The sequence below is a fragment of the Equus asinus genome, chromosome 12, assembly GCF_041296235.1.
Source record: "Equus asinus isolate D_3611 breed Donkey chromosome 12, EquAss-T2T_v2, whole genome shotgun sequence".
NCBI classification, from domain to species: Eukaryota; Metazoa; Chordata; class Mammalia; order Perissodactyla; family Equidae; genus Equus; species Equus asinus.
This window is the reverse complement of record NC_091801.1, coordinates 85,746,745-85,760,917: the sequence shown is the minus strand read 5'-3', so window position 1 is coordinate 85,760,917 and position 14,173 is coordinate 85,746,745.

The following is a 14,173-nucleotide window of genomic DNA, read 5'->3' as shown; positions in this document are numbered from 1 at the left end:
GTCTTTCCAGCCACGTGCCAGGACCTGGAAGAAGGGTCTTCGTTCAGTGTTTGTGAAGGGCTGATGATGCAAGGCCAGGTGCAGCTCAGTGTGGCCAAGGAGTGGACGTGCTCAGGCCAGAGGTGCCTGTGGCCTGCATCATCCAGCCAGGGAAGGAGCCAGGCATCTGAAGACCCTCATACGTGACAAGTGCAGCACTGGGCCATGAACAGGTGACCTGGCCCCCTGACCCGGGAGGGCAGGGCATGCTTCACAATGGGCACTTGACTGGCATGCATGCTCTGGTCACTTGACAAACTCTCCTCACTCCCCTGCTCCACCTGGCTCTGCTCTGGGGACGGGGTCATGGGACAGAAGGGGCCAGGACGACAGGTCCTGCCCTCAGCAGAGGAGCAGGATGGTACGTCAGTGAGTAAGATGACATCCACTGTAGTGGGGCACAAAAGGCCCTGGGCGCGGCTCTGGGGAGGGTTTCTGCACCCAAACACACATGAAGAGGAGTAAGTGGCCACAGGAAGCTCTGGGGAGGAGGCCCGAGCTGCAAACCCATGGCAGGGCCTCACAGGGCACACTGAGAGAGCCGCAGCTGGCAGTGGGGGGGCAGGCTGAGGAGGTGTGAGCGGCAAGGACAGTGAGGCCAGGGAGCCAAGTGTGGGCAGCTGGCTCCTCACACTGGCCAGGAGACCACAGGAGGAGCAGATCTGAGAGTGCTGCCATGGGCACCCTCACCACTGTGATATCGTGCAAGTGCAGGGTGGCCGTCCCCAGGGTGCACTCACCTGCCCCCAGCAAGCCTGCTCTAGAATATTCTAGAGCTAATCCCGCAGCACTACTATCAGGCCCCTCGCTGCAGCAGCCTTTATGACAGAAAACACTGGAAATGACTCACATTTCTATCAAAGGGGTCTCATTAAATAAGCCCCTGAAGGGTTTATGAGGAAGCTCCCTGTGCACTATCATGGAAAGGTTGCTAAGAAATAGTGTTTCTCCAGTGAAGAAAAAAGGTATAAAATCTGTATATAATATGCTACCTTTTGTGTAAAAAGGGAGTAAGATAAGAATATACACTTACATATATATAAGAAACACAAAAAAGATAGACCAGAAATGACTAAAGTGGCCATTGGAGGGGAGCAGAGGGCTGGCGGGCCGGCCTGGTGGGTCATTACTGCTGCTTGACCTTTGAGCCATGTGAGGGTAAACCTCTTCAAAACAATTTTAAGCACTCTGTTTTGGGAGAGTAAGTATGAGCACACCTGCTGGGTCTCAGGTCAGGCCTGGGAGGGCAGGGCTGTAGGAGGAACAGTGTCTTCTGTCCCCAGCCAAGAAGCTGGCCTCTGCCCAACAAACTGTGGGAGCCACAGAGGCTTTCAGACAAATGAGTGATAAGATCCAAACCGGGGGGGCTGGGGGGAACCTTACAGGAGAGATACTGGGACCCACACGCCCAGCAGGGAATGGACGGGAGAGGACAGGAGTAACAGGATGAGACTAGGACAGGCTGTCAGATGCAAGGAGAGGGCCAGCGAGGAGCAGAGAGAAGAAGGAGGGCCTCAAGAAGTGGGACCAAGCAGTGTCCAAGGTGAGCTGGGGCCAGGAAGCCCAAGAGCAAGTGGTCAGCAGAGATGCAGACAGGAGGACCAGAGTGGCCACAGCAGGAAGTGCAGGAGAGCCACGTGGGCCAACAGGGGAAGGACGGCTCCAATGGACAGCGGGCAGCCGCCTAGAACACAGAGCTGACTCCCACCTCTCCTCACTCCCAGTCAATACCAGACACATCACAGACACAGCAGTAAGGAAAACCAAAACCACAGAAGTACAAGCAGGAAGAAGGGAGAACATTCGTGTGATCCCAGCAAAGGCGAAAGCCTTTCTAAGCTGACATAAAACCCAGAGACCGAAGAGAAAACTGATAAATCCGAGTATACTGTAAAAACAAAACAAAACCTACAAAGTCAGAAGGCAGATGGTCAACTGGACAAAAACATTTACAATACACAACAAAGTGGTCCTCGGGTCAACTGTGAGGGGGCCGTGTGTGCATAGTGGGCACAGGGCAGGACAGCTCACGGGACAAAGGGCACAGATCTCACTGGAAACAACCAACATACACTCAACACCCAAATAATTAACATGCAAATTACAAGTAGGACACACGTTTGGACCACGAGTGTGGACAGCACACGCAGCTGGGCCACAGAAGCCAAGAGCATCAGCCCTAAGAGATGCCCTGGAGGCATCTACTGAAGTGTGAAAGGCCTTAGACCCAACACACTGTTTCAAGACGGTGCCCTAGGGGTATGCCTGCCCCGTGCACAGGTGATCTTTCTCAAAAGAGCAACTCTGTCTTTTTAAAAGAAAAAGTGTTATGAGATCACTGCTACCCAGGAGCAGTCCCAGTGGAAGCCACAGTGGGTGGAGCCATGGGGGCCCTCCCTTCTAGGAGCCTTGGCTGAGAGGCGAGGTAGGCAAGAGAGAGGCTTTTCAGAGAAGGAGCACAGAGGCTTCTGACCCCACCCTCCACCCCGGAATCCTGAAGCCCTCCCCTGGAGCCAGTCACCCACAACCCTCCCGTGTCCTCAGGCCTGTTGCTCACCTTCGCTCTCCTGCAGCAACCCCGGCTCCCCTCCACCCTGCTCCCTTCCTGCCAGCCTTCTCTGGGGGCTGCTTTTTCTCTCCCCACCTTGCCACCCTGGCCTGGAAGTGGGGCACCCACCCCTGTTCCTTGCTGTGGCCTGCAGCCCCCTCTCCTCCCCTCTCCCTAAGAGTCCTCGCTGACATGAGCCATCAGCTGCACCAACCACCCACACCGGCCCTTGCTGTGGGCATCACCCCATCGCTGTGTCGGGTCTGAATTCCTGGTGGTCTCAATATTCTCAGAGACCACCTCAACTCCCTGCCCCTCAGTCTTGACCTCTCCTTCCTGCCAATGGCCTTGTCCTCTGCCCCAATTATGTCCTCAACCCTGTCACCACCAGAACTCCCCCCCACCCCACCCCGGCATTCAATTAAACACGCAGTTCTCTGACCACCACTCCCTTCCCAGCTCACTCCCGAAAACCCTGACTCCAGCACTCCAGAGGCCCCAACACTTCAAGCCTGCTTCACTGTCTTGGTTGGAAAATGCCAGCCCCAGTCAAGCTCGACTGCCCCAATTCTGAATGTACAAGCAGAGCTGCTGACTGAAGACCATACTTGACAGCCTTAATGCTTCTGGAAGTCTCACAGCTTCCCTTGCCCCTTCTCTCTCATCCTCACACTCAGCTGCTGACGTTTCCTGAGAAGACAGAAGCCATCAGAAGAGGACGTCCACCTTGAACAACCCACTTGCCACTGAGCCCCCCTGCAGGGCCTTCCCACCTGCCACAATGCTCCACCCACGGCACAGACCTGTGCCCACTCCCGCCCCCAAGACTCCTCCAGGACCCCTGTCTTCCAGCATCAGCTCTCTCCCTCCTCTAGATCCTTGCCATCAGCATGGTGATTATCCCAACCTAACTAAAAACAAAACAACAAACCCTGAGGGTGAAACAAAGACACGTGCTACCACTAGTTCTATTCATATTGCACTAAAGGTTTGAGCCAGTGCAAATGGGCAAGAAAAAGAAATATAAGGAATAAGGACAGGAAGGTAGAAAAAAACTCATTATTTGCAAATAACATATTGTGTATGATAAAAACCTGAAAGATCCTATAGAAAAACTATTAGAATGAATATGAGAACATTATATTGGTAAATATAAGTTTAATGTACAAAAATCTACTGTTATTTATAAATGCCAGCAACAATTAAAAAATGAAAAATTATAATGATACTATTTATAATATAATAGTATCCAAAAGCATTAATGTCCAGGAATAAATCTAATAAAAAATGTACAGGACCTCTACACAGAAAACCACAAAAACTTATTGAAGGACATGAAAAAAGACTCAAGTAAATGGAGGGACAAACCATACGTATGGTCAAAAGACTCAGAACTATAAAAAGGTCATTTCTCCCCCAATTCGTCTAAGATTCAAATGTAATCCCAATCAAAATTCCAGTAGTTATATTTGAAACTCACAAATTAATTCTCCATTTTATATGAAATGCAAAGGCCAAGAATAGTTGGGACAATCCTAAAAAAGAACAATCTGAAGGACTTAGACTATTAGATATCAAGATTTATTATAAAGTTTGGTAAGTAAGACCCTGAGGTGTTGGCTTAGGGTAGGAAAAACAGACCAGTGGAACAGAATGGAGTCCAGAAACAAACCCACACGTGGGTAGACACTCAATGTATGACACTGCAGAGCAACAGAAAAAGAGCCTTTTCAATAAATGGTGCTGGGTCAGCTGGATAGCCACCGGTGAAAAACTCATCTTGCCTGCACCCCCCCCCATGGTGTGTTGTCCATCTAAATGTAAAAGGTGAAGGAATACAACCTCTATAAAGACTGACACCAAAGCACAGCCTCTAAATGGGACTGTGGACCTGAGCAAAATCAAGAACACTATCTCTACTGAAGACCCTGTGAAGACGGTGAGGAGACAAGCTATTGACTGGAGAGCAGATTGCAGACCACAGCCCGAACAGAGGGCTTCCAGCCAGCACACAGGGAGAACCCTCAAAACGCAGCAGTAAACAACCAAACAAGCCAATGAGAAACGGGGCAAAAGATGTGAATAAACGTTTCACTGACGAGGAGGTAGAGATGCAGAAAAGCCCGTGAAAGAACGTTACACAGCAGTAGCCATCAGCCAAACGAAAATTAAAACCACAGTGACACACCACTACACACCTGTCAGAATGGCCGGGATGTGAAGAAAATGGGGTTCCCACAGGACCGTGGGAACATGAAATGACACGGCCACCTGGAAAACAGTTTGGCAGTTTCTTAGAAAAACTAAACATAAACATGTGCTTCCCATATGACCCCGCTGCTGTGCTCTTAGGTATTTATCCCTGAGAAATAAAACTTTAAGTGCACATAAAAACCTGTACACAAATTTCATAGCAACCTTATTCATAACCGCCTAAAACTGGAAACAACCCAGATATCCTTTGATGGGTGGTTAACCAAACTCTGGTCCACCCACAGCGTGGAACACTCCTCAGCAATAAAAAGGAACCAGCTGTGCTGCACGCAACCTGGGCGGATCTCAAGTGCACTGTGCTCATTTCTATCAGTCACACGTGGCGTGACCCCATTCGTACAACATTCTCGAAGTGGTAAGATCTCAGGGCGTGGGTGGGGCTCAGGGAGGAGGTGACCATGGCTACATAGGGAGGGCAGGACCCTTGTCATGGAGATGTTCTGTACCCTGACTGTGGTCATCACACAAATCTAGACATGTGGTAAGACTGAACAGAAGTAAACAAACGCATGCACGCACACTCAGGTGCACATAAAACTGGTGAAATCTGGAAAGGTCAATGGAAGGTGTCGAAGTCAGCGTCTTCGAGGAGTCTGCACTACAGTCATGCGCCTTCAGGGGACTGGGACAGTGCGCAGGGCTCTCTGTGAACTAGTTCTTACAACTGCAAGTGAGTCTGCAATGATCTGAAAATAAAGTTTAAAAACAAAGAGTGAGAGGGGTTGGCCCAGTGGCGTGGCGGTTAAGTTCACACGTTCTACTTCTCAGTGGCCCAGGGTTTGCCGGTTCGGATCCTGGGTGCGGACATGGCACCGCTTGGCAAAAGCCATATTGTGGTAGGTGTCCCACATACAAAGTAGAGGAAGATGGGTATGCATGTTAGCTCAGGGCCAGTCTTCCTCAGCAAAAAGAGGAGGATGGGCAGTAGTTAGCTCAGGGCTAATCTTCCTCAAAAAAAAAAAAAAGAAAGAAAGAAAATAATAATAAAAAATAAAGAGGGAGAAACTCAGCCACAGAGTAGGAAATGATATTGGCATCACACACCCCATGACTGATATCAGAAGAGCAACTAGAAGCCAAAGGAAACCTCCACCAAATCATAAAACAGGCCAAAGGTGACAGCAGTCATTTCACACCAGGAAACACACAAAAAGGTGCTCCAGGTCATTAGTCCTCAGGGAAATGCACAGGAAAGCCCACACTCCCACCAGAATAGAGACCAAGTATAGGAAGGCATGGAACCACTGGGACTGTCCCATGAGGCTGCAGGGGTGTCTGCAGAACAGACATCCTCCCCCCGCCCTGCCATCCCACTCTAGGCACTGCCCCCAACAGAACCACTCAGGGGTCCGACACCCAACCTATTTGGAGGGGACATTGCTATAAAGGACATTCCCAGGACAGCTGGCCAACTGGGACCTGGGCTGTGGACTCAGGTGCCATATTGACGTCCAGCTCCCTGAGGTTTCAAGCTGTGCTGAGTCACAGAAGCAGGAACTCGAGCTCAAGGATTAAGGGCATGAATGGCCTCCCGAACTCCTGGCCTCGCAGGCAGTGGGAAACCACGAGGATCATTCCAGCAGCAGAACGGGCAGATCAGCTGTCACCTAACCCTTGCTTGGCACAGCATCAGATGCACTTTCAGAGACAGTCCTATACAGCTAGAGGGATTGCCATCCCTGCTTACAGCCCGGGGCAGCAGAGGCTCCTCAAGGGAGATGGGCAACCGGGAGTCTTGAGTCCACCCTGACTCCCCATGGCCACATCCCCCCGCCTCTTCTGGAACCCTTGCTTTTGGTGACTCCCACTCTGTCTCAGCAGCTGGCTAGTCATGTTCACCTGTCATTCGAGGCTCCCAAGTGTGTCTCACAGCCAACAGGAATGCGGTTAATGGCCTCCTATCCCAAAGGGGTCCTTCTTTCATGTCCCAATCTCAGAGTGGGACGTGCCTGGACCTCCTCACGTCCCTGTCCTTCCACCTTCCTCCCACCACAGGGTCTCCGGGACCCACTTTGGGCAGCAACTTGGTGGGCCTGGCTCCAAACCTGTCTGCATGGCTGCCTGGGGCCTGGGGCCTGGGGCCTCCTACGGCCCTTCTGAGTCCCCTGGGCCCAGCCCCTGCCGCCCAGACTCCCAGGCTCCCACCCTCAGGGGTCCTGAGGACCCCCAAGAAGTGAGTTCCTGCTCTGGGACTCTTGGCACTGGTCACCTTCCACCATGGCTCGGTGACCCTGCCACCACAACTGTCACCAAGGCAGATCCAGACTCCAGAAAGCCTGCATCTCCTGCTCCTCTTCCTGCTCATTCATTCATTCTACAAGTAGCAGCAACAGCCCCTGCTCCTCCCAGGCCAGCATTCAAGGAAGGGCAGCAGATGATGGACACAGCTACGAAGTGCCCATTTCATGGGCAGGAAGGAGCACCCAGGCCAAGTGAAGTGTCAGGGCGAAGGCCCAGCGGAAGACACCTGGCAAGTCTGAGAACTGGAAAGCAGCAATGGGGGGAGTGAGGAGGCTCAGTGAGGCTGGGCCCTTATCTCAGGGAGCAATGCCACCCAAGGTGAGGCCAGAGGACCACCCCTAGGCCCCCTCCCTCCAGCCTGTTCCTACCCCCAGGTTCCATTGGGTCTGCAGCTTTCACAAGGCCTCTACCTGTGTCCCTGCTCCTAGTCGGGGCCCCAGACGCTCTCCATGCTGTAGCCCCAGGGCACTGAAAAGGCAAACCTTGACCCAGTCACCCCTGCGTGAAATACTCCTCAGGCCCCACTGGCCCCACAGAAGGTCCAAGCTTCTTACATGGCCCATGAACATCCTGGGCCCAGGGCCTGCGCAGACTTCCACCTGACCACTCAGCAGCCCAGTCCATCCCCCACCAGGACACCTTCCCACCACTCTCTGGCCAGGCTGGACCTTGTGTCAGTCCTGCATGCCCTGCCTCCTGGGACTGGCGGAACAGGGGTCCCCTGTACCTGGGACGTGCTTCCACACACGCTTCCACCAGTGTGTCAGGGTCCCTTTTTAAAAACTTTTTTTATTGTGAAGTGTGATAGAAATATAGGTAGTGCATAAATCACAATGCACATAAAACAGAAACGCAAAGCAGTGCGAGCACCACCTCATCAAGATGCCAAGCAGCCCCAAGATTGCCCCTCACTCCTCCTGGCTGCAATCGCCTCCTTAGTTTTCTTCACAGTTTTCCCACCTCTGACCCACACACGCCCTGGGAACGACAGGGCGCAGTGCTGACAGGCTGGACTTACGCAGGGGGAGCCGGCCCGCGTTCTCTGCGCTCTCTCACTCCCGTCACATGCATGGGGGCCATCCACTCCAAGCGGTGTGGCTCTAAGGTTTCGGCCTTTTGCAGGGCAATAGTCCACTACATGACTGAACCCCCCGTGACACAGCCCCCCGCTTCTGAGGGACCGGGGCATTTCAGCCTGGGCCTGCAATGGACAGGCCGCTGTGAACACCCCGTACTCAGACCCTGGTGCACACCAGTCAGGTGCAGGCTCTACAACATGAATCACTGGACGCTGCAGCTGCTTTCCAAAGTGGTTGGAGCAATTCTCACTCCCAGCAGCAACGGAGGAGCATTCCAACTGCTTTATATATCACTTGTTTTACATAAAACGTTCTTTTTGGGAACCCTCATACACTGTTGGTGGGAATGCAAACTGGTACAGCCACTATGGAAAACAGTATGGAGATTTCTCAAAAAGTTAAAAATAGAAATACCTTATGACCCAGCCATCCCACTACTGGGTATCTATCCTAAGAACCTGAAATCAGCAATTCCAAAAGTCCCATGCACCCTACGTTCATCGCAGCATTATTTACAATAGCCAAGACATGGAACCAACCTAAGTGCCCAGCAACTGATGATTGGATAAAGAAGATATGGTATATATATACAATGGAATACTACTCAGCCATAAAAAGGACAGAATCGTTCCATTCACAACAACATGGATGGACCTTGAGGGTATTATGTTAAGTGAAATAAGCCAGACAGAGAAAGCTGAACTCTGTATGACTCCACTCATAGGTAGAAGTTACACATAGAGACAAAGAGGATTGATTGGTGGTTACCAGGGGAAAGGGTGGATGGGGGGATGGCACAAAGGGTGAAGTGGTGCACCTACAACATGACTAACAATAATGTACTACTGAAATTTCACAAGGTTGTAAACTATCATAATCTTAATTAAAAAAAAAAAAAAAAGTTCTTTTTGCCAGTCTGGTGCAAGGCAGTGGTACCTCCCTACAGCCAATTTGCATTTCTCTGAGCATTAACCAGGTCAGGCATCTTCCCAAAGAGAGTGTCTTCTAAAAGCACGATAGCTTACATCACATTTAGGTCTGTAATCCACGTGGAACTGACGTTTTTGTATGGTGTGAAGCAGGGGTCTGCGGTTTTAAAATATGCCCACAAGTTATCTGATATTCCTCCCTTGAAAAGGTGGAGCCTAATTCCCCTCCTCTTAAGTGTGGGCTGCTCTTTGTGACTCGCTTATAATGACCAGAGTGTGGCAGAAGTGACAGTGTGTGACGCCCAAGATCAGGATGCAAATAAAAGGCACTGTGACTTCTCCCTGCTCTCTGTTAGATTGCTCGCTCTGGGGGACGCCCAAGCCACATCATGAGGACACTCAAGCAACCTATGGAGAGCGCCTCGGCGCAAAGAACTGAGGCCTCCTGCCAACAGCCACAGGAGGACGCCACCTTGGAAGCAGATCCTCCAGCCCCAGCGGAGCCTTCAGATGTCGTGTGACTGCAAACACATGAGACCACGAGCCAGAGCCATCCAGCCGAGGGGCCCCTGGATTCCTGACCCACAGAGACTGTGAGATAAATCTTTTAAGCCACTGCATTTGGGGGCACTTCGTTACACAGTAATACATAACTAGTACAGGCTCCAATTTAATGTTTCTTCCACACTGCCATCCAATTGTCCCAAGAACCATTTCTGTCAAAGCTGCTTCTCTCCACACGGTCTTCAGTGTCTTGGTAATAAATTAAGTTCCTCTACATGTGTGAGCCTGTTCTAGACTCTCGACCCTGTTCATGGGTCCATCTGTCGATCCCCGAGCCTGTACCACAATGTCCTACCCGCCATGGCTTTATAATGAGTCTCCTTTCTGCCTCCCAGCCCTCTTTTGGGGGCTAACTCCTACTCACGTTCTGGTCTCAGCTTCCTTTCTGACCCCTCACGTAAGGTCTGTGTCCTTTCTCAGTGATCTCAATCCTCCCCAAACTTCCCTTAGCATAACACTTAGCAGTAGAATCATATGAAACTGAAGCTATTCCACAGTTTTTGACCTACAAAAGTGAAATTTCATTTGGCTGTCACAAGTGCTTAGCTGACAATCCTGTGAGGGAGGACCCCCAAGACGTTGGCAGGTTTGCGCATACCACACTTCCAGCCTGCTAGGCCCCTGGGACAGAGCAGGCACTGGAGAGCTGTGTGAACCACACAAGGAAGGACCGCCTGCGAACTCCAGCAGCAGGGCCTGTGAGGGGCTGGAAAATCTGGGAAGGCCTCTTCCCAGAAATCAGAGGGGATCCAAATCTCCCTCCTCAATTTCCTCTCCCTTTGCCACCCAGCTCCAAATAAATCTAATAAACTAACTCACAGCAAGGTGTCAGAGGCCTAGCTGTCCCAATGAAAGACGCCACCCAGCCGGAGGCATCTGCATTTGAAAGGTGTCTCACTGAGAACTGAAGATAAAAGCCAGCCCTTGGCAAGGAGAGAGAAAGGACTGAGGACTTCCAGAGGCCCAGGGGGTCACACCTCCTCAGAGGCCAGGGCCCAGGCTCCACTTCCCGAGCAAAGTATTGCCACATCATCATATTGCCACATTGTCACATTTAGCCCCATTTAGCCTCGTGACTCTAATGGGCCATGATCCCACCTTGTAGATTTGGAAATTAAGGTCTGTCAAGTACAACAGTGTCAAAACCAAAATAACAAAAGTGGGTTTTAGAGGGGACAGTGTTGTAATCCCCAGTCTGCTCTGACTCAAAACTCACTCCCCTACATAAACAAGGCCCCTCATTAGGGAACCTGGGGACCTGCCAGCAGCATAGGGCCCAGGAATTGTGGAAGGAAGAAGCACTCGGGCCACAGAACCCTAAAACAAGAGACATGCAGGGTCTAGATGACCAACTGAGCACACATGTGTACCCACAATGAGACCCTCGTCCACCTAGAGGAGAACTAGAGGGCCAACGGAAAGGAAGAGAGTTCACGGTTACTTTAAAAATTCCTGGAAGTTGGAGGGAAGAATAGTAGGAGCCACAGAGCAAAGAGACAACTGCAGAGGGGAGGTGTCCAGGAAACGACAGAGGTCAGAAAGACTCAAGGACATGATAAAGGGGACTGGTAACACATGGAACAGCAGAACCCCCAGGAACTTGAAGCCAGCCGAGAACGCTATTCTTCCAGGGGTGCAGGAGCTGGGACACTGGACTCACAGATGAGGAAGCATAGTTTGAACACACTGTCTACCTCTGCAGACAGAAAGACCGACATCGTTTCCAACTTTTGCACCACAGGACTGTGAGCTATGGTACAGAATAGAATGTAACTATCAACCATGTAGCGTAAAAGTGAAGGCACATTCCATTTCCAGGTATATAAGCAAAAGGACTAAAAACTGGGACACAGATCCTTGCACACCCATGGTCATGACAGCATTATTCACAATAGCTAAACGTGGAAACAACTCAGATGTCCATTGACAGACAAATAGATAAACAAAATGCGGTCTGTACACACAGTAGAATGTTCAGCCCTAAAAAGGAGTGAAATTCTGATACGTGTTACAGATGTATCAGACAAAAGGACACATATTGTATGATTCCACTTCTATGAGGTACCTAGAATAGGTCAATTCATAGAGACAGAAAGTAGAATGGTGGTGGCCAGGGGCTGGGGCAGAGAGAATGGGAACTGTTTAATGGGGACAGAGTTTCCGTTTCAGGTGATTGAAAAGTTCTGGAAGTGGATAGTGATGATGGTTGCACAACACTATGAATGTACTTAATGCCACTGAATTGTACCTAAAAATGGTTACAATGGTAAATTTTATGTTATGCACATTGTACCACAACTGAAAGAAAAAAAAGTAAAAGGAGAGGCGACAGGAAGAGGAAGGGGAAAAACGGATGCAAGGCCACAGCTCCCTCTGATGAGCAGAGCCAGGCTGCTGTCAACTGCTGGAGTAGGGAGACAGGCTCACCCAGGCAGTGGAGACCTGCGCAGGTAGTCCGTTTTCAATAGTTGCATGACCAGTGGTAAAGCTGGTATTTTAACCTCAAGACTGTTCTAGGCTTGTTGTGGGATGAGGGAGATAAGTAATTCATACTTAGTACCTGTAATATCACAGTTCTATCATCCAGGGTCACTGAGAACCAGGATTCTTGGCAGGGGAGAGAAAACATACAAATGTAAGAGCAAGGAGGTGAAGTAAAATTCCTGTAGTCCTAAATTTGAACTGGAAGTATCAATACAAATGTTATTTAATTTAATGTAACGTTATTTAATTTAAAACAAACTTCTGGGGCCGGCCCGTGACGTAGTGGTTCAGTTCACACGTTTTGCTTCGGCAGCCCAGGGTTCACCGGTTCCGATCCTAGGCATGGACCTAGCGCCACTCATCAAGCCATGCTGGTGGCACCGCACGTAGCAGAACTGGAAGGACTTACAACTAGGGTATACAGCCATGTGCTGGGGCTTTGGGGAGGAAAAAAAGAGGAAGATTGGTAACAGATGTTAGCTCAGGGCCAACCTTCAAAAGAATAAAATAAAACAAACTTCCTTCCTACTTCTGTCCACTGAAAAGACCTAGAAACAATGGCCACCCAGCAGCAACAAGCATTCCAAAAGCTCAGACTGAAATCTCCAAAGGCTTTTTCCCTCATAAATATCCTTGGAGACATGACTGATTGCAGGCCTGGGGTAGGAAGTGTCCAAGATTAACCTGGAACATCTTGTCATACCAGACAGTGAGAGAGCCATCAAAGACGACAGGGTCCAGGGTCCACGTCAGAGGTTCCCACTGCCAAACCTGGTACAGACGTGGTACAGGTGAAACCAAGCTGACAACTGCAATGGCCTGAAACGTATCACATGTCTACATATTCACACCCAAGAGTTCACAACAACACTGAAAACAAAACGAGACAAAAAACAACCTCACTGCTGGGGAATACTAACTCATCTTGAAAACTGGAAAATAAGGAAGAATTGATTATTAACGTGACTTTTCCTATCTGAACTGTACCAAATACCTGATGTGGGAAATTTTTATCAATTACAAAAAGAGAGACTACTGGACAATGTGCTCCACAACAGAAGAACAGCCACTTCCTATAAAGCATTCTTCCTAAAAAACAAAGAAATGAGAATTTGATCAAGGCTTGACTCAACTACCAATTTATAGGAAATATATGGGATAGAGAACAGGTTAAATGACACCACAGAAATGCAATCAGAAAAAAACATAATGTGAGAAACTATAAAAAACAAGTCGCTTAGCTTCTTCAGAAAATAGACTGAATAGGAAAAAAAATGATGGCTGGGAACCTATACATATTTAAAGAAGACTAATAGATATTTGCAGTGTATGGAACTTTTTAAAATCCAGATTCAAACAAATCATAAAACTATAACAGTGACATTTATGAAACAATTGGATATTTGAACACTGATTATATTAAGAAATTACAGTTAATTTGTTTAGGTATATTAATGGTATTATGGTAATAGATCTTTGAAAGCATTGCTTTTAGAAATACATACAAAAACATTTGCAGGGGGAATGATATATTTGAGATTTGCTTCTAAATAATATAAAAGGTACAAATGAAAAACTGGCATGAGTTAATAATTGTTGAAGTTGGTGACAAATATACGGGGGTCTTTTTTTTTTTTTTTGAGGAAGATTAGCCCTGAGCTAACATCTGCTGCTAATCCTCCTCTTTTTGCTGAGGAAGCCTGGCCCTGAGCTAACATCCATGCCCATCTTCCTCTGCTTTATATGTGGGACGCCTGCCACAGCATGGCTTGCCAAGCAGTGCCATGTCCACACCCAGGATCCCAACCGGAGAACCCCAGGCTGCCAAAGCGGAACATGCACACTTAACCGCTATGCCACCAGGCTTGCCAGGATCATTATATTATTCTGTCTACCTATATAGCTGTTCGAAATTTTTCATTAGTAAAAAAAATTCATTCATCAAGATAGATCATATGCTAGAACATAATACAAGATTCTATAAGTTTACAAGGAATGAAAGCATACAAAATAGT